The 26,287-nt window shown below is 39.7% G+C and overlaps 1 protein-coding gene across 4 annotated transcripts in view; it reads right to left on the bottom strand.

Annotated features, from left to right (window-relative positions):
- lrfn5a (leucine rich repeat and fibronectin type III domain containing 5a) overlaps nt 1–26,287 on the bottom strand; it is a 259,011-nt gene that overhangs the window by 60,670 nt on the left and 172,054 nt on the right. For all 4 annotated transcript variants that reach the window (XM_088087412.1, XM_088087413.1, XM_088087411.1 and 1 more), the window contains one exon: nt 14,985–15,095. The gene's annotated coding sequence lies outside the window, so the exon portion shown is untranslated. The remainder of the gene's footprint in view (nt 1–14,984; nt 15,096–26,287) is intronic.

The raw sequence follows: 26,287 nt of genomic DNA, 5'->3' as shown, positions 1-26,287 counted from the left end.
GGACGCACTCTCACAATTCAGGGTTGGCAGTCAAGTTCACATTAAGCTGTGTGTCTCCTAGGCCTCATGGAGCCATCAGTTCAGGCTTTTGCAGTAGATCTACTGTAAATGTGCCTGGTTCAAAGGTGCCTCTGGCATCTAACACTGAGCTTGAGCAGCCCCCTACGGGCCACTGTGGTTTCCCCTCAGGCGGTTATGGTTAACTTTGTGCTTGTGGGAGAGCAAAGAGAAAATTGGCAGTGGAAGTGCAATACAGCCAGTGATGCATCTTCAATTGGTGGTGGCAGGTCCCACCTGACCGGGTGAAAGATACATCAGTGTCCTGGAGCTACGGGGAAAACTTCAATACGTCTCACATTTACTTTTAAACCTTTGGTTTACTCAAATCGACTATTCTTGGGAAGAACAAGTTCAAGGGAGATGCCGCAGGTGGGTAGGGTATTTTTTTAACCACCATGAAACTTCCTTTGAATTTATAGGTTTTCTGAAATCCTGTGTTTCGATATTCAAATGAGGCATTATTTAATTAATAAGGCACCTATTTGCATCTATTTCCATACCAAAAATCCTGATATTGGATAAAGCCTGGTTGATTTTTTTTGGTTTTATTTTGTTGACATATTAGACTCAAAGGTTTTCAGAGAAGGAGTGTTGGTTCTCTTTTTTCTTTTTTACTCCATAAATTACAACACAATGTCAACAGACACAAAAAAAAAATCAATTTTCACCATGTTTTAGCCATATAATGTTCAATAAATCAGGCTATGTATGATATGATATGAACAAACCCTTCTCCTTAAGATTATAGACAGGTATAAAACTGGACATTTTGCTGTATGTAAGTGCTAAAGTGCAAATTTCTGGGTCAGAGTACGAGAAAAAAAAAAAAAACAAACTTTGACTTTGTGAGCCAGATTTTACAGTGTAGCTTCCCTTAACTTTCACAGCTTGAAGTCCCATGCCAGGCTAACAGACACCTGGAAAGATGCATTTTTTCTCCTCAGAATAAACACTATGGCTTAGCAATGACTGTGGGCCAGTGGTACTTGCAATTATTTTTCCTTGAATATTTGTTATGTCAAATCATCTTAACAAAAGCAATCTCAACAGAACACCTATAGCGATTTTTGTACAGTAAACTGTTACGGCACATCTCTCCTTCTCATTATTTCTGGGCACCATATGGAACTTTGTGGCTTCAAAACAACATTGTGTGATTTTAACTCTAATTACCAATGAAACCACGACATAGGGTTCTCACCACCCACTACAGTAGTTATCGTGTGTACCAGATGAGATAGATGTACTGTAAACAGAATGCGAGGAAATGTTGTTGACTTTAAAAAGGCCAGTCAACAACATAGTAACAGAGGTGTGGCTTTGCTTTGAGCGGAATGATGAAGACAACATTTTAAATAGCATCTTATTATGATATTTTGATGCATGTTTATCTGCTTTAACATTAAGCATTATGCCACTGCTGCTGGCGAATGCTGACAAGTAGCCTGTTTATAAAGTCACACACATACACACACACACACACACAAGTCATTAAGAAGGCGTAGGCAGCACATTTCCTGTTGAGGGACTTGACAGCATATTTCTCCAATGAGTACAGTCATCCATGTCCATATTTGGACAACTGCCGTGCACTTCCTGTCCAAATGTTCCACATACATCAGCAGTTAACAAAGGCATAATGGGACAGATGGATGAACAGAAAAAAAGAAAAAGGGAGAATGAGGGCATATCAGGGGTGCAGTGGAGCAAAATCTCACCTAATTTCATATTTCATGTACATCTGCCTTTGTGTTTTATTCATTTCTTTATGGAAAGATCTCCTTAATATTCACAGGACACACTTGAAGGCACCCTGTGCCATTTCACGAGTTAACACATAGTGCAGAGGACAAGTGGCAATGAATCATACACCAAACATCCGTCAGCCACAGATGAGGTCATGCAAGTAAAAAGCAGCAGAGCCTGTGCTATAGTTACAGTATCCTATCATGAGTAAAATATACACATCGCATGTTTGACATGTGCCGCCAAACTCTTTAAAAATGAAGTATCACTTCCATCATGCACACTGCTTAAACATGTGGAGCAATCTAAAGCTTGCTGGTTACAGTAACAAAGAACAGGGATGTCAACAATAAACCATTTAATGGTCTGCTTCTGAGGATAGTTTTGAACGGTTACAATTATTATTTACATTATTCTGCAATTCATAATAGTAACGCCATCACCGTCCAGACCCAATTACGTTGTGTCCACTCTCTCCACTAACCTGACACCAGGTCGCCCGAAGAATAAGTGGCTCAGTTTTAAGCTACAACCCCATTTTAGCATTTTGTTAAAACCATTGGCAACGTCAGCATGGCTAATTGGTCAACATACTTGCAGCGAAAATTTGGGATTTTTGAAGTGGGGCTATATGAGATATTTATGTATAGTCAGTGTGTATTATATACAGTAGCTGGCAGTGGGCGCGCTTCTGGTTTGCAGAAACAGCTCTCTGAGTAAATGGGGCACTGGACCAAACTGAAAAACCTGTTGTATTTTACATATAATTTTGTATATTTTCCCCCTCATTTACTGGTTAGTTACCACCTAACAGGTGTCAGGCTGTCAAAAGCCAAAATAGCTGAAACTGACATCTGCTTTGGAAAGCTATGATAGTTCAGCACTTGTTTGGGGATTGGTGGTTTAGAAAACTGTCAGTTGTTTTACTCATACTCCATGAACAAGCATACAAAAAAAAAAGCACCCTGCTGGCTTGAAGTCTCTCTTTGGTGTATGTGTGTGCAGGAGCACTGCAGGAGGCTGCCTGTGATCATGTGCAGAGGGCTGACCTCTGGACATGAGCATTATCTACTCAGCTCAGACCAACATTTCACACAAACACTGTGTAGAAACGCCTCTAGAATGGCTTTTAAACCATTATTTGGCAGAGCATTTAAATAAAGATATATTTTTTAAAAAAATAATAATAAAAAAATAACAAGCAAAATATTATGCAGCATGCAAGTTAAAAATGCAGTCCCAATTAGAGCAGAATGACCACAGAATGAACCCAGAAAATGCCGGTGTTATCCTTTAATCTCCGCAAGAGAACACATCTCCAGCAAAGATATGAAAAATCCAGCACTGCACACGCTTTCTGTGAGGAATTTGGGATGTGCTGGAGCATCTATTTTTACCAGCACAAAGACGGGGAGGAGAAGATATACACAAAGGGGTAGAGAGAGAGAGAGAGAGAGAGAGAGAGAGAGAGAGAGAGAGAGAAGAAGGTATACAGTCTTACATCGATAAGAAAGCCAAGACAGAAAATGCAGGGATGGAAAAAGATGAAAAAAGAAAGAAAGAAAGAGACCGAAATCTTGTAATGTTGAGCCATGATGATCTGTAAGAAATTGGTTGAAAAGCAGGGAGGGAGATGAAGAGTAGACACTAGAAAAAAAGAGAAGAGATCAGGAAGAAGGAGAGAAATCAGAGAAGAGAGAAAAAAATAGTGTGCACAATAGAGAGCGAAGGTATGAAAAAGCAGCAGACATGTTGGTAGAGACGTGTTTAGCTTTAGGGAAGGAAGGATAGCATCTGCAAGCTGTCTGACTGAACACATCGGTTTTACAAGGGAAACGGGGGCAGCTGAGGGAACGCAAACGCGGTGAGCTTGACGTGCATTACTGACACAGCTAAATTAAAAAAGCACAACATGGAATATATCAAACACATTTTAAACAAAACTCGTTCCTTTTATGGCTGCATAAGCACACCAAAACAAATGTCCTAAATAACTTGTTTTTATGACAAAAAAAAAAAAACAGTAATGGCCCACAGGGAGTAACACGGGTTGTTTTGCTTTCACATATCAGACTGTATGAGGAATAGGTTTCACCAAAGGACATATTATTTTCCAAATAACACAATTTGGTGCCACTATCCTGGCAGGAAACACAGCGATGTCTAGGTTAAAATATAATCACACTTTGAGCCACTATCCTGGCAGCGATGCAGCGCTATCTCAGTAAAAAAAAACAATCGCTTTTTGATGCTCTTTCCCCGCTGTAAACGGTAACAGGTCGCTACAAAACGCCTACGTTCTGTGCCTAAAAAGCAGCTGAAAACACATAGATGACTCACTAAAAATCAACTGCTTTTGTTGTTTGTTAGTCTTGAATAGTGATCTGCAGCTTGGCAGGCATCTCACCTGGTTGGAAAGCCATCCACCATCCCCTCCTCCTCTGCATGAAAAAAGTCTGCTCATTTATGTATTTATTTATCTATTTTACCATTACTTAACCAACCCCTGGTCCAACTGAGATTAAAAATCTCTTTTACAAGGGAGACCTGGCCAAGACAGTCAGCAGTGAAAAAAAAGTTGCAGAAAGAGACACGAAAGGGGACAAAACACAATTCACAAGGACAAAACTCTGCATTAAAAGAGAACTATCTATCAAAAAAGAACTTTCTCGGAACCAGTTGTACAACAAGGCAGGCTTGATCAGCATGAAAAAGATCAGCATGCTATATAATCTGCCCCTCAGTCTTTCATTTTAGATTTAAAAAAATTTCATGACACCAGCTTCTTGAGTTTTAAAGTCATCCTGCAACAAATTGCAGGCTGAAGGTGCAGAATACCCCAAAGCCCCTTTTCCCAGTTTCTGAGAGTTCAGGAGCATTTAGAAATGTCGATATGATACATATGAAGTGTGCAGTCGGAGTGGGTGGCAGAAGTGTGAAATATAAGCATTTCCTACTGGCAGGACGTCATAACTCTAAGAACGAAAAAAAAAAAAGATCCTCAATTTGAATTAAGTGATTCATCAGATTTATACGGGTTGAGCTTTTCTGTTAAATCACCTTTCTTAGTGAATAAATGTCATTTTTGGTGCTGTTAAATTGCTAGATCGCCCTGTCAGGCTGTTCAGCTTGGCGTCAGCCTGAGAGGACATGAATGAACATGACAAGTAAAAAAGAAAAAACAGTTTTGCAGCATTATAATGTAGAGTCCCAATATAAGCTATATTAATTCATTGCTCAGAATATGTACATAAATGTTACAGATTTAAAGTCCCAGAAGTTGGCGACAGAAGTCCCGTGTGTTCAGCAAACTGCAACACACATTCTCTATACTCGCACAGCATACAAATACATCAGCGTGAACCAGCTGAGTCACATTTGGTTGCAGCACTGATGTAGATGCATATAGATGTACTCACAACACCAGCAGCACACTGTCAGACAGGAGAAGACAAAAGAAAAGTCAGAGTGAAGGATAAGATGAAAAGTAGAAAAGAAGAAAGAGAGGCAGAGGACATGGAAAAGATGCAGAGTTGGAGGAAGTGACTTGGGAGAGAAAATAAACTTTGACAAAGTCCTTTGAAATGGGTAAATCTTGAATCTGTTCATAAAATACACACAAATACTGTGCTAATGCCTTTCTATGAACACATTGAGCGAAGTTTTATTAGTAGAATTGAATTATTTCTGAGGACTTGATGTTGAAATATATATGCCACTGAATTTGTAACACTAACATAATTCAGTGTGATATTCATCTGACTGAATCTATGTGCTTTGAGATTCCCATCTTTCAAACTGTGCAATTTTTTTTTTTAAATTCAGTCACTCAACTGAACTTGTCTTTTTCAGTTCGCATACCTGATCTCAACAACTCTAAATATAGCATCAAAGACCCTGCTGGGAGCAAGCTCCCTTTTATATCTTGTGTGTATCCCTGTTTTATCATTCTGTGTCCCCTCTCTAAAGATTTTGAGTAGTGGGGTGGTTGATTTATCGGTCAGTCCTGTCGATGGATTAGAGGAGCAGCCGAAGCAAGTGAAAGCAAATTTTCAGAACCAGCTCAATCAACGGGTCAGTTTCTGCAGCTGGTGTTCTGCTGCTTTGTCTGTGCTCACAGTACACTCTGCACTCCAAGAGTGTGGTGCAATGAATAACCAAACAATACATATATTTCAAAAGCGCTTCTAATAAACAGTTCAGCTCTAAAAATATGAAATCGATACGTGGCAGCAGAGGTTTTAATTGTGGCAGACTGCCACAAGTAAGTGAATGTGTGGGAAACCTTGATATAGTAGCAGCAAACAACATTATCTTTGTTAAAATATTTTTGTGGAAGCGTAAGGCCCACTCTTAAGGTCCCACCACGTTAACAAGGTTAGCTCTGTCAGCACATTTGCTGTTGTTAGCACTGTTAGCTACTAGCTGTTTGCTCAAGGAGCCGTGTGCAATCAATCACAGCTCAGATTCTGAATCATAGATATGCCCTGAATGTCATATAGAGCTCCTTTCAGTGTATACTCTAATCATTGCAACTTTCACAGTCCCCAGTGCATCATACATTTGAAAATATTCTATCTTTCTCTTTACACATCCATATATCCAGTTTGCGCCATTAGAAAACTTACTGTATTGCACCGATAACACACACATTATGTCCACAGTACTCCCCAAATTAACTTAAACACTTGAACAGAGTGTTATTTTCCCTGCTATTCACTACATGGTAATTGGAGGTCAGGCATTGTCATATGTGGAGAGACAGGTGTAATTACAAGTATTGGTAAAATACTGTGTTCTTAGATGAAAATGTCTATCATAATGGGTAAAATCACCCGACAGCAAGATGTAGAGTGTACCTGAATCTTTAGAGTTTATGCTTTTCTTTTATTTGTACATTAAATATTTGCACTCATTTAATCAATATATATTTTAATATATACATAGTTAAATTTAAATAGTGAGTTAGATTTAGAAAAGCCCACAGTTTTAACAAATATGTGTAAATTTTTGGGGTTTGTTTTTGTTTTTCAAAGAAACAGAGATAATTATGACAAAAGACTTATCACTACTTAAACAAAGGAATGGCAGAGAAGACAAATACAACAAACCAACAACAATGTAAAACTGATCTGTAAACTCTTATAATGGACACGCCGCTGGACCACATCACGCCAAAATACTGCCGGTAGCAACGTAATATAAAGAGCACAAAGATCCCTAAAGAGCAGGCAGAAGGGGTGGTGGATATTCAGCAAATCCCTGACTTTCATGCAAGATGTTCAATGTTTTCTTTTTTTTTTATTCACATCTTACCATGTGCTTCTTTTTCCCTAAACCTAATCATCTATGCCCTTGTTGCATTACCTTAAACATGTGCTCTTGTTGGTGTCTGGGTGTTGGTTGCCTTGTGCTTTTGTTATTTAAACATGACCATGTGCTTTGGTTGACATCACGGTAGCAGCATCCTGGAACGTCAACAGCAGACGCAGAGGAATACTCAGGGTGTAACATGTAGACATGTAAGTACACTGCAAAGCGGCAATATGTGACAACTTTGGATGACAATGTGATGTGATAAATTTAAACTGAACACACAACATTTTGTAAAGTTCAGTAATCTGTGTCTCTATATCTACATTATGTAATTATGCCCTCCTTCACTGCCTGATTTCTACTAAAATTTTTCCTGATTTTTTTGGCAGTACAGGAATCATTTCATCAACAATTTCTCATTCATTTTCTGTAACCGTTAGTCCTCGCAGGGGGGCTGGAGCCAATCCCAGCTGTCATCGAGCTAGGCGGGAAGGCGGGGTACACCCTGGACAGGTCACCAGACTATCGCAGGGCCAACACATATAGACAGACAACCATACACGCTCACGCCTACGGGCAATTTAAAGTCACCAATCAACCTGAATGTGGAGTTTGGAATGTGGGAGGAAGCTGGAGACACGCAGACATGGGGAGAACATGCAAACTCCGCACAGAAGGGCCCCTGCCGGACCGAACCCCATTCCAACCCGGGTGAGGGTTGGAATGAGGCAACAGTGCTAAGCACGACGCCACCGTGCCGCCCTCAACAATTTCTACTTTTTTTATTTTTTAACCTTTTGTAACTCACAACGTCATCACTAGCATTAAAAACAGGGCAAAACTAAACCAGCATGTGTCTGTGTCCCTAAACCCACTGTCTCTGTCCATTTCTGTCATCCATCAATGCTTTCCAGCCAGGCTGTGGGCTTTCAGCTATAAAATAAACAAGTATGGCTACCCTCACATCCTGTTTCACACACTCCATTTCCTGCTGCTGCCTACGGTGAGAGAACAGAGAGATGGAGAGAACAGCCTAGAACTGTGGGGAAGAAGTCAGAAATAATACGTGTGTGCGGTGTGATGAGGCAGTGATAGAGACAGAAACTCACTTCCTATACAAAAGATAACAAAATCCTGAGGGCTGTTCTTTGTGAAATATTATTGTATTTCAAAATCTCACAAACAAGAAGAAACCGTCCTAAAACAAGTACAACAAGAGGGGAATGAGCAGCTTTGTCTGTTTGATACATAACGGCACAATGTTCATTAGTTTGCCATGAAGCAAGTTTTGTTTGTGTGGAAAGGTAAATATCGGCACAGTGGGTTCAACAGCAGATTTACTCCGTTATCTAAATAGTGCTGTGACTGTGTAGCAAGTCCCACTTCTGACTGTTAAATCCTTATTTTCTTTTCTACCAATCTCTGTACAAATGAGTGGGCCAAAGGTAAGGCAGCTGCAGCTGCTGCAATGGCACCTGTAGACCAGTAAAGAAAGTGGTCTTTCAGTCAAACCAATGGGGATACTTGATTCAGTCATCTGTCTGAGGTTGATCTGCCATCTCCACTTCCTATAATATTTTGCCTGTACGGTTACGTAAAAATTTAACTGGTTCACAGTTTGTGAGTCTCTTAGGATCCGTTAATCGTATTTTTTTTATGTTTTGTAAAGTCAAGACATTAAAAAAGTCTAAAAATCTATACTTTTCAGTGGCCTTAATAAGCAGTTCATCTTATCCCCTCTAGAAATGCAATGACTTTCATGAACCAGACTGATTACTTTTGATGATATTCAGGATTTTCTTTAACATGTTCCCGTGCACACAAGAAGTGCATACTTAACTGAACCTATCAAAGTCACATTTTGCAACATCCAACAAGTACTGAGGCTGCTTAGTAATACAGTGATATTGAAATTGACATTATGATTCTTTTTAGACCTTTTTGCTGTTACATAGTGTGTGACACTAATCACTGGACAAGAATGGAAAAAACAGACAGCCCAAAAACATAACCTCTCTGACCATGCCTGTTGCTGGCGTAGAGAAATAAAAATCTGACCTGTCTTTGATTTATGACTGGATTTAAAATTGGCCCAAATTAGGTTTGAAAAGATCATATACCACTTGATTTGAGCTGTTCACTCTGCTACATAAACAGATCTGAGTCACATTTGAGGAAAAAATATCAGATTTGGAGCATTGTTGCCTGCGGTCTGGACGCAGCCTAAGTGTCTGTCTGCCGGTGCCGACCAAAGGAAAAACAAAAAGAAAGAAAAAAGCGTTGGAAGCCTTAACTATGACTAACAAGTGCACATCAGAGCAACAGAGGGAAAGAGAGAGAGACTTTTAAGCATGACTAACTAAATACCTTGGGGTGTGTGTCTTATGTATTTGCATTTCCTCTCATGTATGAATTATCTTCCCTTCCCTTGCTTTCTTCCCTTTAATCCCTCCTCTCCCCTTCCTTGCCACCCCTCCTCGCACCTATTATCCCATGGGACCAGAGGCAAAGCAGTAGGAAGAGGTTAGTTTGGTGACCCAGGCCTGGCTGGCCCTCTGCAGGTCTCGGCTGCCAAACTCCCCCCAGGGATCCAGGCAGTCTTTCAACTCTCCGGGAGAAAGAGCACACGCACACACAAATACAGATGCAAGCTGGCAAGATCATCACACACACACACACACACACACACACACACACACACACACACACACACGTATGCTCACAGGCTGCCAGAGATGAAGGTAATGAGGAGGTTAACAGGGGAAACGGGCAGATGAGAGAAACAATGGAATGGGATCAAGGAAAAGAGGAATGAGGGCAAATACAATAAGGCATGAAAATGAGAGAGGGAAAATATTGGGGGAATTTTTTTTTCATTTCAACACCAAATATCTCCCCTTCCATCTCTGACTTATGATGCTGAGTGATGGCCAGAAATATAATTTTGCAGAACCATTATGTTGTCACAGACACTTTGTGAGGTCACTGTGACCTTGAACTTTGACCACCAGATTCTAATCCGTTCATTCTTGAGTCCAAATGGATGTTTGTGCCAAATTTGAGGAAACTCCCTCAAAGCCGTCTCTAGATACTGTGTTCTTAAAGATTAAATGGATGCAAGGTCACAGTAACCTTGACCAGTAAACAGCTAAATCTAATCAGCTCGTCGATGAGTCCAGGTAAATGCTTGCGTAAAATTTGCCGAAATCCTCTCAAGGCGTTCTTAGATATCGCGTTCACAAGAATGAGACGAGTGTTAGGTCACCATGACACTGACCTCCGACCTATGACCACCAAAATTGAATCAGTTCATCCTTGAGTCCAAATGAAGATTCATGCATTCAATTTGGTGTGTGTGTGTGTGTGTGTGTGTGGGGTCCTTCTTGAGATATTGCATTCACATGAATTTTATTTATTAATTCATTAGTTTATTTGACAGGGACAACGCAGTGAACATAGTAGCAACTTCGAAAACCATTTACTCATGTGTTTCATATAGGGCTTCTAACCAAGGCTAATTTGCAACCCCTGTCCCTGGACTTTTCCATCTAAGAATAAAACAAAATGAGACAGACAAGGTCACAATGACCTTGACATTTGACCTAAGACCACCAAAATATAACCAGTTCATCCTTGAGTCCAAGTGGATGTATGTGCTACATTTGAAGACATTCCCTTAAGGTGCTCTTAAAATATTGCGGTTACGAGAATGGGGAAACTTAAAACATAATTACTACGCATATTGCTATCGCCAGCTTGGAGGCGCAAAAAGGAGAAAAGGAAGAAGAGGAGAAATAGAGAAAGCAGAGGTGAAAAATGGTCAAGTGTATTAGAAAAAAATGGTTTGCCAGAAAATATTAGATAGTGAAAAAGGGACAGAAGAAAAAAGGAAAAAAAAGGGCAGGCCATGTGACTAAATCTGCACTTGATAGGGCCATCTCTGAAGAGGGTGATGAAAAGGTCAAACCCATCCATCCACCCTTCCATCCATCTACTTCCACTTCACGTACTCTCTCCACCCACCACGTCCGTCAGTCCACTCTGAACTCCTTGTACTTTCAGTCATTCATTTATCTTTCTCTCCATCTTCTCCCTTTTTATCTGTCCTCTTGCCTTAACCCACCCATCCATCTATCCATCCATCCATCCAGGCCTTCATTCATCAAAGTGTGTAGGGGACAAAGAGAGACTTGACTTTGATCTGTTTTGCTGAGCAGTTGAAGGTTTACACACACACACACACACACACACACACACACACACCAGTGATCCAGCTCTAAAGAGAGCATTAGTTCAAGTTGCTCTCAGAAGCTAAAGGGTTGCGGGTTGAATTCCCCCATCGGCGTGTAGGCCTCTGAGTGAACTCCAAAGCACTGAAATGTGTGGCACTTTGTTCATTAAAAAGATAAGACAAACAGAGGCTGCTGTTTGATCTCTCATCTCTCTGCCTGTCTGTCTATGCATCTCTCAATCCCTCTCTCCCTCAAGCAACCAGAAGCTTCTCTAACCCTCGGTGTGTCTGCATATTCACAAGGAAGCATGATTGACAGGTACTGGAAAGAAAGACGAGCTAGGTGGACTAAACACGCACACATGCCATGTACATTTTAGCAGGAACATAGTGTATTTTATTAGGGCCTGCCTGATATACGTACGCATCCATGTTTACAGCACATACTGGTAGATAATGCGGCATTCCACCAATATTGCACTTAAAGGTCAGAGTTTGAAAGAATAGGAGTATTAGCGCAACCTTGAGAGGTTCTTGAGCTTACAATCAAATGCGCACACACATTTAAACAGATGCTACTGATATGCATTATGGCACATGTAGGACCCACTACCTTCAGAGCTTGGCCCATACTAAGGACTAAAAGTCAGAATACTTCCATCACTCTTTTATTATCTGTTTCTAGTAAGTCCCCAGTTTCACAGAAGTGTAATACCAGCTCACTTAAGTACTCCCTTAAGTATCCATGGCACAGATTTTGTGGCTCAAACACGGGACTGCAGATTTGAAGGTTTTATTGCCAAAAGGCCAAAGACTAATGCAGCATCTCAGTTTTATAGTGTTCAACAGGCATTATCAACCACATAAACATGTGCCACACCTACGCCTTAATGCACAAACACAGGTCATGATTAAAACACCTGCTGCCACGTGTTGACTTTATATTTTTGGAGCCGGACCATTAGTAGCACGAGGAGCACTTCTGGAATATAAATACTGTATATATATACCATTAATTGTGGAAAAAAAAAAAAAAGTTGCTGGCCGCTGGCTGTTCACAGTGATATAACTTATTCCTTCACCACTGGGTGTCGGGGTGTCAGCTGCCTGTTTCAGAAGTGGAGACTGGAGACTGAGCTCTAGCGGTCCATGCTGTGCACTACATACAATGAGCTTCATAGAAAGTGGAGCGCTTCGGGATTTTTTAATATCCTGATATACAGTAATACAGTGACACCACCCAAGGCTTGCTAGGGCCACACACAGATTCTTACTTTGTAGGAAACACTGGTGAATGATATAACAGCATGTGGTTAACAAAGACATGTAGTGACAATAGATAAGCCCTTAAATAAAGACATGAAAACTAAGTTAAGTGAAGTCGAGTCTGTGGTGGACCTTAGTTTGATCACACGATCTACAGAAACCATGTGACCCACTTACAATTTCCCATTTAGTCCGATATTTGACGAATGTAGCTATAAATATTACCACATGAAGAGGTGAAGGTGTTCATGGGTTCATGACTCCCCAGATAAGATTGAAGACCGCAATAAACAATGCTGAAGATTCAAACACACATAAGTGCAAGCATTATTCCAACCCATGAGCATGGGGTAATATGCTATGAGACTCATCTACCTCTAGTCATGATTATAGCTCAGCAAACACTCTTTATATGCATAAATGTGAGATTTGTTAGGGTCAGAGCTGATTTCACATGTGCCTGAGGCATTGTTAGAAATGTATAGCTCTCTCTTACTTACACACACACACACACATACACAGTGTGTATCTCATCCCCCATTTCAGCTTCAATTTATCTCCTGGGTTTTTTTTTAGAACATAGTGCCAAGGTTGAATAGATTCAGAGATTACAGATTAGATAGATAGATGGTTAGACAGACAGACAGACAGGCTCTTAACTCTTTCTTCATTTGCCCACCTTCTACCTTCTCATCCCTCCCTCTTTCTCTCTCTCTTCTCCCCACTTTCTCCGTCTTCCCTCCCCGCCTGCCTCTTTCTAGCTGAGTTCAGCAGTCAGCCGCATCCCAAAGGGACATATCGAGGTTAGAAGTGTAGATCTAACAGCCAGCTGAAGGGAGGAAAAGAAAAAGCAGGCTAGGGGAAAAGAGAGAGAGTAGATCAGCAGCAGAGTCTCAGGCGGTAAGGAGGTTAGAGGTGGATTTCTGACAGAGAAAGCCTATATGAAGACGACAAGCTACCATATTCCCGCCTGAGAACATTAGTGGGGAGATAAGACGGGGTTAGGAAGAAAGGGTTTGGGAAATCTGTGTGACACATGTGGAGATGTATTAACAAAAAGGACATACCAAAAGTTATCATACCAACGGTCAGAACTGAAGCATTGCTGATTCTTACTGAAGTGGGTCAGCTTGATGTCCATAGCCGAGCACAACCTGGTTTCATTAACAACTGAGCCAGCTTGGTTTCCACGACAGGGCAAAACACCAGTGTAATTTCCATGGCAAACTCATTGAGAACCAAATGACACTAATCAGGTTTCCACGGCTGGAGCAAACAAAGGTAGATATAGCCAAAACGCTAACGAAGTTTCCACTAGATCTCAGTTTCCACTACGAGGCCAAACTAAGGTAGCCAGGTGACAAATCAAAGTCTGCTGCTATGACCCCGATGTAGCATGACTTCCTGGACTACTGTGACTCAAACTTTGCTAATAAGCACCAGAGCCTGGTTTCTGTTCCCAGGAAAAGACACACCAGTCTGTCCTCCCATATAGCAAATCTTTGTTGGAAAGAGTTTTAGTCCCAATAGGAGCAAACTTTTATCATAAGCAGCTGCAGCAGAGTAGAATTATATAAAAGGAATAGGCTGACATTTAAGAAACTACACTTTTTTTTTTTTTACTGTACACTCACCGTGGGCATTTAGCTTAGCGTAGCAGACTGGAAACAGAGACGAGCAGCTAGCCTGAGCATTATGGGCAGGTGATACTGCCACAAATATCAATATATATAATATTATATTAGAATATAATATTAGATAAAAAAAAAGTAAAATAAGGATTAATGTCAAAATATTGTTTCTTTCCAGTTTAAAGGCTGTTTTATGTTGTGAGTTAAAGTTGAAGAAACCAAGAGTTAAACTGCGATTTGAGCTTTTATATATTGTCAGAACACGACAAACATCTGCTAAAGAAGAGCGTTAGCTGACAATATGAACAAATTATGTAGGCAAGAGTAAAATCTCAACGAGTCAGTATTTACTGTACAAGTTTTAGTTTTAATTTTTTTTTTTTTGTCTTCTTCTGCTATTACTTATTCTTCTGTTTAATGGCAGGTGGCAACTCGTGGTTCAGGTGCATTATTGCCCCTCTCTACCTGTGTTTTGCTAGTTTAATTATATCAAACATTTGCCAAACAATATTTTTCGTTTCTATTGAGTAAATTATACCAAACTGATTATCGTTTTCATCATATCGCCCAGCCCCACATAGCGTACAGACATGGGAGTCATATCAAAATGTTCATCCTAATTTTAGCAAGAAAGCAAATCAGTTTATTTCTCAAAATGTCTCAACTGTTTCTTTAAGCAAATCTATTAAACACAGACTCACACACATATACAAAAATATACAAAAGTAGCTTACCTTGAGAGATGTAAAAGAGGATAACACTCTGCTTCAGCAATCACATGTTACCACGGCTACAACATCATGGATGAGAGTAAAGGTCCAAAATCTTCTTTCTGTTTTCACTCACTAAAGAAAAAGAAATGAAGAGGATTATATGAGTATTCAATGGACTCAGAAAGCATTCATACAACAAAAAAGAATTCAACAAAGAATGGTTTTCTGTGTCTCCACACTGCAACCTGTTACATTTATAGTGAATATATTTTTTTCTTCAGTAAGTAAAGGTGTCCAGGGTTCTTCAGCATTGACAATGTTCCTAAGCAGCTTAATTATTCATAAAATGCTTGGTTAGCCTTTAACTGAGAACAAAGATACTGCAACTATGCACCATTGAACCAAGTGGAGGTGTGCTAAGAGAGCACATGTCCTATAGACTGATCCCCTCCCACACAGGCCTCACATGCTGTTGCTACCGGATATCAATGACTCGAACAACCCTTCCCATTGATCCAAAGATATCCCTCTTCCTTCCTGCCTTTCTTCATCTTTCTCCCCTTTTCCCTCCTTTCAGTTCATCCTCCCACGCATGTCCTCTTCTTATCCCATTTGGATTTTTTCTCCTCCTCTGTCCATGCTTCATGTCTTCCCTCTATCCCTCCCTCCCATTTTTTCCCAGCTTTTCTCCTTCAAAGGATAGAGGACACAGCTGAAACAAAGGCTGCTTCTGTACCAGCTGAGCCAGCAGGATGGAGAGAGGGAGGGAAGGATGAAAATGAGGCAAGGAGGAAAAGAATGAGGGCAAAGAGTAAAGTGGAAGGGAGGGTGAGTAGGACAGGGCTGGAAAGAAAATGATGAGGGAACATGGGGATGGTGCCAGGGAAAAGGGGAGGAAAGACGGTGTGGGATGGCACAAAAAAAACCAAAACAAACAAAAAACAAGTAGGAAGATAAAAGGTAGAAAAAGAGAAAAAGGAGGATTAATGTGAATGTGAAAAAGACAGAACGAGTTAAAGAAAGATGCAGAGGAGGGTTAGAGATTGCTCTCACATGCATAGAGTGGTGTCTGGTTTCAGCAGAATAACACACGCACACACACACACACACACACACACACACACACACACACACACACATACACACACACACACACACAAAGACTTATCACAGTCAGTCAATAAAGAAATCTGCCTAGAGCAGCACAAACACATGTGCACTCCATTTTTTTAACGTTACCTTTCCTAAATCTGTCCATTGGATTGCTGTCATAGGTATGACTGCCTAAACGCTATTTATCATAGAGATCTTGATCGAATTGAAAACATCACAGTTAGCGCTGTAAACTTCTGGTTGCCTGGCTGGTCGTTATGCTCTTGTCTAGCTTAATTCTCATCGGTCAAACAATCGCTGGTGTTTTTTAATAGGGTCAACAAAAGTGTTTCTTATCCCAGCTATTAACCACAGCTGTTGATGTTTAGCACTTGAACTGGAATATCCATAGATGAATGAATATAGCAGAAAGAACGATGGCATGAACTGAATGATGGATAAGGTCTGTGATTTATTAATTCCCCACTCTCACTATGACCTTGGCAAAACAGAGAAGCCATCACTAAAATTACACAATATTAAATAAATAACAGAGCCGCTTTGTCAGCAAATCTGCCAGAAGCAGCAAAAGTGACTGACTGCTGTTAATATGCAGGACCACACCTTGTGCTAGTGCATGCAATGCCATGAGCTTTACATCAACTCATGCATGTACTAAACAGACACATACACCACATACTGCACTGTATATTCAGCAAATTAATCTTGCCATTTTAGTTTTTGGCAACACACTTTCCAGCCAAATAACACACATTACTGAATGACTGATTTAATGAATTCATTATCCTTCTCCAAATATTTGTTTATTTATGAACTCCTTTAAGATTTCAAATGAAGTTCCACCCTGAATATGACCCTGAAAGAAACACGACCACAAAGTGGAATGTGTTTCATCAATTTGCCAGCCTAGCAGAAACAAGTTCAAGGCTATTATGTAACTCCACACTGTTGCGACGGCTGTTTACGGACACAAACGTACAAATAAAAGTCATCTACTTATTTTCATGTATCTCACGTGTCTATGATTGAACTGTGCTATTTGTGTGCCTGCTTTTGTTCCCATGAAACTCTCAGTTATCTGACAATGGTAGCAGCAGCAGCAGCATTAAACTTTGATGAAATCCATAGCAGAACAAAGCATTAAAGTTGCACCAGAAAACATCATTACATAAACTGAGGGTCAGTGGTTAGTTTCTTGTAGATTCCCACTGGGCAAAGACAACTGGTGCAGTCTAATGAGCCTGTGTCCCCAGGGTGAGACGACATCTACTCTGTTTTGGTCTGGACTTTTGCGAGAGCACACGTATCCTTTAATGAGCCGGGGCACCTGGGGTGACATGCCACAGTCGCTTCACTCAACATGGGTTCCTGAGGAGGATGAAAGCTTTTAAAAGATTCCCCACGTGAAACAAGAATCACAATCATGTCCACAAAAAAAAAACCAATGTCTCCTAAAAATAATTACTTTCAATTATTCAATAACTTATGTAACTCCGAACTAGGAACAGCTATAACTGGGCTGCACAGCCGCGGGACGTCTGCTGAAATACGTCTTGTTTATTCTTTGTTTTAGAGTTCACAGCATGGACAGTGTTTGGAGACTCTACATTATACATTTATGTTTTGCGCTGTCAAACCGAGGACGCATATAAACCATTTTTTACAACATGAAATCATTCAGGGGGGTTGTAAAGATTTGATAGCATGACACAAGATGCAAGGTGGCACATATTTACCAAACAGCGCCATATTTTAGATTAAATAGACCATTTTACTGATTTAGTAGCCGATAAAATATAACAATTAATCTGAGATGAAAGGAGCACACAGTATATGTAAGAGAATAAATGCTATTTCCAAACAGTTACTTTTGAAGTGTTTTCAGTCAAAACCCAGGATTTTTATTTTTCTATTTTTATTTTTTTTTTACTGGGCATGGGTCAGCTAGCATTAGTGCCAAGTCCTGATGAACCACTGTGGTCCTACTGTGATGTTAGCAGGGGGAACCAAAGCAAACCTGTGATCCCCTTTAGCTGTGTCCTGGGCTTCTAAACTCTGTGCCTTTTCCAAACCGCCCTCTACACCCTCTCCCCATCCACTTACATTCTGTGCCTGTGTGCACGTGGAGGGTCTGCCACATTCAGTGCCATCCCAAAACCAATTAGCGGAGAGTGGAAGTGGATTATAAAGCCCTCCATGGAGCATGGAGGCTGCCTTACTAACCATGTGCAGCACTATAAAAATGTACATTCCATGAGACTACCCTTGCAAATTTAAACTGATCAAGACTGTTTATGTGTAAGCTGCTGACAGTAGAGATATTTTCCAAAAAATACATCTGAAAATCTCAACAGTAAGCTAGATGTAAGAAAACACATTTTGGACAATGTCTGAATTACCAGGAGTCACATATCACCTCCTTTTAGTTGTGGCTAGCTTTCTCTGTACATCTCCCGTCCCTGCAGCAAGTTAACACTGCAGGCAGTAATCCGTCCTCTGAATGCACAGAAACAAAATTGATATCATCAATCCATTAAACTCCTGGTAAGATAGCAACCAAGCTGACCCCCAGTATGTGGAGTTAGTAGGATTAGTGACTCTAATGCAATTACTGCATTTCAACTAATCTCCCTTATAATTCCTTGTGGCCCAACACTGCTACTAAACACTATAAAATTAGGTTGCGTGCTTTTAGATACATGATCAATTTGTAGAAAAAAAAAAATGAGTACAATAAAAGCAAGATAAGTTGATTTTGTAGCTTGGTCCAAATTCTTTCTCAGATGCAGTTTTAAAGACTGCAACTTCTACAGTACTTCTTGATCTTTTGTTCTCAAAAAAAAAAAAAAAGAGAAAAATAGTATATGGTATTGTTAAACATCTGTGTTTACCCAGGTGCCTTGGTTGCTTGTGTGGAAAGCACTTTGATTTTTCATTCCAGTCATTAAACAGCAAAACACACACCTGTGCACCTGGAGCCCACTCAAACACATGCATACACACACGCTATAAATCAGGAATGCAAAACAGATCTCTCACTCCCTCAAGCATGCACACGGTCCATTAGCCGCCATTAGCTAATGCCATTAGCGCCTGTGTTTCAGTACATGGGATATTGCAATTGAAACACCAATCCATGCAACATACAAAAACATACATGTATGCATACAAATGCGGCACAAAGACATGTCCTTATGGAATCTAACCTCAGAAGCTTATTTGGTGTCAATCGCTGCATGGATGTAAAACTGCCAAGCATAACAAACACCCTGCTTGTGTGTGTGTATGTGTGTGAGTGTTTGTGTGTAACAGTTGACCGAGTCCATGGATAGAGCCCATTGCCAGCCAGCCAGCAAGTCACTCTTCTGAATTATTGAAACAGGTCAGTAAGCAGGAGGAGAACAGCATCTCTATGCATGTGTGTGTTTGCAATTGTCTGTCTGTAGCGCTGCACTGCAGATTCACAGCTTAAGCTCTCTGTTCCATCCAGGACTGTACAAAGGGAATTAATTGTTGTGCTTTCTACTCATTCCAAGGTTTATAGATAGAAACCGGGAAGAGTTACAGGTAAAATATTGCAAATAGATGATAAGGCGCTTTAAGGCAGGCTTTCTGAACACTAGTGACATTAGTATTGGTCATATTTACAGGAATACTTCACCCACAAAATGATTATTTAAATATTTATTATTAACTGCATGTTACCTTGAATTTGTGAATTAAAAATTTGTTTTTCTGGCATGCCTCCACATTGAACGAAGAATTCAAAAAAGGGCAAACATTTCTTATAAATTGAAGTAAATGGGGGCCACTTCTCACAACAGCAAAACTATATCAAAGTGTCAATTTAGAAACTCTCACAACGTGTGCACTGTAATCAGTGTCAGTAAGTCTTATTTATCCAAACGTACGTATAAGTTTAAATAATGAAATCAAAATTTGTCTTTAAATCCTGCTACATATTTTGGAGTGGTTTTTTCTTGAAAGGTTTGTTAACATATGTTTTCATTTAGTTTTGCGGTTGTTAAATGTGGACCTTGTTAACTTCAATTAATGAGGAATGTTTGCCTTTTTTAAATTCTTAGTTTGTAATGGAAGCATGCAAGAAACACAAAGTAATCTTCACTAATCAAAGGTAAGAAACTGTAAGTAACTGATATATAAATGGCCATTTTGTGGTTGAAGTGTTCCTTTAATAGCTCTACAAAAGCCCCTCTAAGTTTGCAAAAAGCTTTACTATTCTGCTCTCTCGCTGTCCTGTGCAGTGTTTTTTTTCTTTTTTCCCTTTAACTCAACAGCAGCTAGAATAAATATCGCAACAGAATAAATACCAAGGGTAACCAGTGTTCCTAGATGAGATAAATATAAAGACGGCAAGCGGAGCTTCTGATGTGATCTGCTGTGATATTTAACGCACCAGTGGAACAGATGTACAAACAAATTGTTGCACTTTTTGGCACTTCAGCAAAAAAATATTGGAAAAAAAAAAGTTCTTTTAATGTTTGGATCCACTCGGGTATTCATTAAATACTATTTTTCAAACAACCCCCCCCCAAAAAACATTGCAGTGTATTGTTGTTTTAACTACAGTTACCAAGTGACACTGAAAATTAACAAATCAAACAGTAAATCAGACATCTGCTGCAAATCAAATATGCAAAGACACTATAAAAAGAATATGTGAAGAATCTAAGTTATTCTCTAACATGCAGGAAAGAATTAGCCGGGGCTGAGAGGGTATTTTGACTGAGGCTAAGTCAACAAATGTCACATGCCATCTGATAACTGAGGCACTTCTTAATTTTTTGAATCTGCTTTTGGAGGGTTATTATCATCTGTGCTGACAGTTCCATTCAAACATAATATCACTGTGCAATAGCCATGCACAAAGTTAAGTTATGTTGGCATATCTAACTACTTCTGTAACAAAAATTCTTTACAGCTCTACCATCAGATGAGTGTTTGCATGATTCTGCTGAAGAAGATTCTGCAGCCATTGCATTATGTTAAGGATTAAAGCCAAGCTGTTTTTGGTGAATATACAAAGTATTCTTTCAACTGATCTACAAAACATCTGAGACTGAATGAACAGTTTGCATAATTTAGATTAAGTGTCTTTTGTTGTCTACAGGCATTTGCATTTTTACTGCTCTTGGCCTGGAGGCCACCACTTTCCTATCACCATAAAGATGCTAATTGTTTTCCTAACTTTTTTTTTTCTTTTAATAATCTCCAATTTACACCTGTACTTTTTTTCTGTCTGAATATCCCTCAAACGTCTCCTAAGTGGCAATAAAGACTGTGCTGACTCGGCTTTTCTTACAAACGCCATGTCGTCTTCGCAGATCAAGAGGAATATAAAAAAATGCAGGTATGGCTAAATGTTTGCAGTGGATGAGTCAGGCTAATTAGTGCAGCAGTATGTTCCAGTCAAACCCTCTCAGTAGAAATGGAGTACATTATGGATGCTCCCACTCATTTACTCACGCTAAATCATCCAGTCACTCTGACACATCATAGCATACTACAGAGAGAGCTGAGGTTTGGTCAATCAGTGGTGGACACACCACTCAGCATGCATTAAGCCTCCTGCAGACTATGGGATCTCTACAATCTTGTAAGTTTAGTGCAAACTGCACTGTGTGACATGGATACCAATAAATTTGGGTACAACATCAAGGTTGATGTATGCAGACTGTGTGATGACATCACCTAATGAATCACAGGCTATGAACTACGCAAGAACAAAATGTTGGCGCCATATGTCATCCTTCTACGGCACTGTAGTGGTAAGAGAAAAATGTAAAAAAAAAAAAAAAAAAAGAGCCCTTGCTTTAGTTGCATTTATGTGTGTGAAAAAAACTGAAGAGGAGGAGAACATTTATGCGGTTGTGGCTGGGAAAAAGGCCAACTTGGGATGACAATTTTGCAACGAGAGCTCAAAGTATTAGCATCTACTAGCATTTAGCATTCCGTTGCAGTGTTATGCTGATCAGTGCGTCATTTTATGCTGCATGTCTGTTGGCTGGTTAGCAGACATAGGTTGTAACAGCAGTCACATGAGCCGGTCATCCCAAATTTCTGACGGTCAGAATTTTATCCCAGGCTGTCTTTGATTGCACAACCATGACAACAGCCTCTCTTGAACCTCTCTCACTGTGCGACGGAGGAACACTGTTTCTAGAGCCACAACCAAAGATATCACCACGTTTCTTTCACAATAGGCGTCTTATGTCTGGAACAGCCCAAAACTGCACAGTGAATACCGGGCTTTAGAGAGTTGGTGTCTGAATAAGCAAAGTGAAATTTATGTGGGTGTAACGTTGCTCGAAAGATAAGATTTCCACCAGCTGTGCAACTGGATTCAATGCAAATAACCCACAGGCTCTGTGAATGAACACACACACACACACAAAAATGACATCGATATTAGACAGCACAACAAACAGCAGCTGTGGTTATGTTGAAATGCAGCTCAGTTACCCAGTAGCTGCTGAAGTGCTGATTTACATATTGCCAAACAGAAGTGTCTACTGTGGGTTTGGAAAACAGAAAGCAGCATTTCAGCACCGATTTGGTTTTGGCAACGGCTGATACAAACTCTGGATTTGCAGTGTTTTGTAATTTGACTATCTCTAAAGCAAACAACCCAAAAATGGCAAGGACAGACTAGTTTCCTTATAGTGTTATTCACAACACACTGTGCTGCAGTTTTGACACATTAAGCAGCTGTGATCAGCAAAGAACGGCTATTATGTCAATTAATTAATTATTCACAAAACCTAATAGTTCATTAGGCTGACAGGACTTTAGCAGGGCTGCGACTGCGACAATTGCTCACAGAACCAGTGCCAAGGGAAGCTTGCCGAGTGTGCCAAATGTGCTATGTCTGCTACTGCATACAGTCTGTGGTGTCGTGAAGTCGAGTGCGGGGCATTCAACCAAGCTGGCAGCTCAGTGTGTCAAGATGCAACCGAAATATTTTAAAGCAATGAAAATATTTAAAGTCACCTAAATGCTTCCACATACATAAAGAGTATCTAATGAAATAGCAAAAAGTTATCGGATGAAGAACCCTAATGGTGGACACCTCAAAAGATTAGAACTGATTATTGATAGTGCATAAGTATTGATAGTGATAAGTGCATATTTTACCAGCATTTGGCTGGTGCTCATGCTCATTTCCAGCACTCGTGCATTAGTAATTTGTACCAACTCAGTTCTTAACTAGCTAACTCCTAGAAAGCTATTCAACATTCTTTGATGCTAATGAGGTAATGCCAATACTGAAACTTTAAGTGTTAGCTTACTAAATTTAGCTTGGCTTTGGCTGTATCACTGAACAAGGTGATTCCATTCATAAGTACACACAGAATCCTTTAAACAACTTTACATTTTGTTGAAATGTTCTGCTTGGCTTTCTCTGACTGCAGGACCAGCCCTCATGCATCTTAAAATTTGGAATATATGAAAGTGAACTGCCACCATGAACATCCACATTAGCAGATGCCTCTAAGTAACTGTTCTTATGCTCCACAAGCCAATCATAATACTGAGCATTCCCTAAATGCACGATGATCCACTTCAACCACTAATATCAACCTGATGGTGTTGATAGGTGAAAGTTAGGAAGTTGGGAACACCAAAATCTTTAGGATTGATCCCCTGGGGACCATGAATGTCTATAACAACTTTCATGGCAATCCATCCAATATTTGTTGAGATATTTCAGTATTTCCACAACTCTTGGCTGAAAAAGTACCCAACATTGTGAAATGGGAGAAAGCAGAAGATTTAATCAGCTATAGCCATGCAATGTTAAGCATTTACATTTGATAAATGTGCCAAGCAAGTTACCAATAAATTAACTAATTACTTTAACAGTGACAACATCAACTTGAGCAAAAATTAGAAGTCACTAAAGCTAAAAAGCAGTCTTACTAGATTATTTCAATCTTTCAGACAGTCTGTAAATGTTTGAACGTTAGAGAAACTGCTTTTTATTTTTACTGACACCCATTTCTAGTAAAAATAAATAAATAAATCAACAAAAACAAGGACACTGACATCTGAGTCATTTTCCATTATACAAAACCACACATAATGCTTTATAATATATATATATATATATATATATATATATATATAAGAAATGCACATACCAGATGACAACATACTGTGTGTGTGTGTGTGTGTGTGTGTGTGTATGTGTGTGTGTGTGTGGTGGTTGTCCCTCCAGCTGGAACATCTTTCATCTCTGCATCTGTCATTCATCCTCCACCTCATCTCTCCATCTCTGACTGCTGCCCATCCCGCCTCTCTGTCTCTCTCTGTCTCTCTCTGCCTATCCATCTATCCATCCATCTCTGCCCACCCAACTCCCTCTCCCTTCCCATCATCCCTCGCTGCATCTGGCTCCATCCACCCCCTTTCGCTATGCTGTCATGGTGAAAACCCAGCGTGTGTTGGAGGAAGATCAAACCCCACTTTGTATTGTGTGTGTCAAGATTTAAAACCACAGTAAAACTCCAACTACACAGCATTCAGGCTCCTTTTATGAAGTTTATTTCCACATTCATCCCTAACAAACGCAGTTCTTGCCATTATATTTCATGTTACTGTTTGCTAATGGTAAATTACGATGGCACTTAAGGAGTTATAGCATTTAGCTAGCTGTTCTAAATGTACATAAATGGCTTACCAAGTCAGGAAATGGATCTAGCTTGTCATGTAGTTGCATCAAAGAGGGATGAATGAGGGTGATGGAGAAGATAAAGGGAGAGAGAGAAAAATGAAGGGTGGAGGTAAAGAAACAGAATGTGTGTGCACACATGAAAAAAAAAATCTCTGCTGCCCCCCCTCCGCACTGCCTGACAGATGTAACGACAGATCCAGAAAGGATTATCTGAAATTAGATTATTTATACCAGAGGGCACTAGTACTAAACTAGAAACAAGTGGAATCAGACTGGCTGGAATGTAATGTACTGTAATATATCACAGTGTTTTAATGCAGTCCTTTTATACCTTTTAAGACAGTTTAATCTGAAAAAAAAGTTTGGACTCACAGATAATTACACAATAATATACAATAGCAGATACTGATATCTGCCTTTGAATGATTTGAGGGGAATATAAGTATATAAGCAGTGATGTAATGGGGTCACCAGATAGGGCCAAGAAAAATCTTGGGGTGGCACACCAAAACCCAAAAGCCATAATTTAATTTCAGAACCCAGTTATGTTTTATGTGTTATGCATGTATTTTGTTTTCAAAATAGATTGATTTGCCGTTTTTTTTTTTTAAAAAAAGAAAAATATACATCTTTAATTTGAAGAAGTACATTAATTGAAAGGAATGAGACTTTTACTTGGAAGAAACCTTCTGAAGTTTAGGGGGAGACCCGTGGGTACCCATAGAACCTTTTTTTATTCAGATACGTTGAGGTGAGAGTTTGAGAGACTCCTTTGAAAACGGCAATGCCATTGTTCCCTCACCAAAATTTAGCCTAACTTTGGATCCTTCATTAGTACCTGTCTCAAGCCATGCTGACATGGTGAGTACCAATGGATGCTTTTGGCTTTCTAGTTTCATTAATTTTTTTTTTTTGTTTTTTTTAACAAAACATGCCACCTACACTCTAGCTTAAAAATGAGAGTGGGCCACAGCCTCTTAAAGACCCTTATGTTGGCCTTTTGGCCTTCTTGCAATATTTTTACCAAGGGGTATCAGAGGAGCGACACCACTGTAAGTATGATACATGATGAAGTTCATGGCTCGCAGGGATTATGTGTATTTATCCTTTGCTGTGTTGCTCTGTGTCTGTCCATGCTATTCATGTTCATATTGAAATCAATATAATTAACTCTGAGCATACATTGCACAATGGTTCTATCCAGTACAAAATACGACACAAATTCAATGTTAGAGTCAGAAGTTGAAAATATATATATATATATATATATATATATATATATATATATATATATATATATATATATATATATATATATATACTGCATCATCTATGTATCTGGTACTATTGAATGTGGATTTGCCAAGATATGGGTTTACAGAGGCTAACATTTTTCCATTGCAAATTACAGTAAAAAGCAAATACAGTTGCTCGCTATGGACTCTGGACACTAGAGCCTATGGATTACTGAGCCAAAGTGCAGTAACTGCAGCTTAAGCAGCAATACAAAGAGTGC

Source organism: Plectropomus leopardus, chromosome 14, assembly GCF_026936395.1.
Source record: "Plectropomus leopardus strain MGB_pleo_1.0 chromosome 14, ASM2693639v1, whole genome shotgun sequence".
NCBI classification, from domain to species: Eukaryota; Metazoa; Chordata; class Actinopteri; order Perciformes; family Serranidae; genus Plectropomus; species Plectropomus leopardus.
The sequence above is the reverse complement of the archived record's forward strand: the minus strand, read 5'-3'. Positions and strand labels throughout refer to the sequence as shown.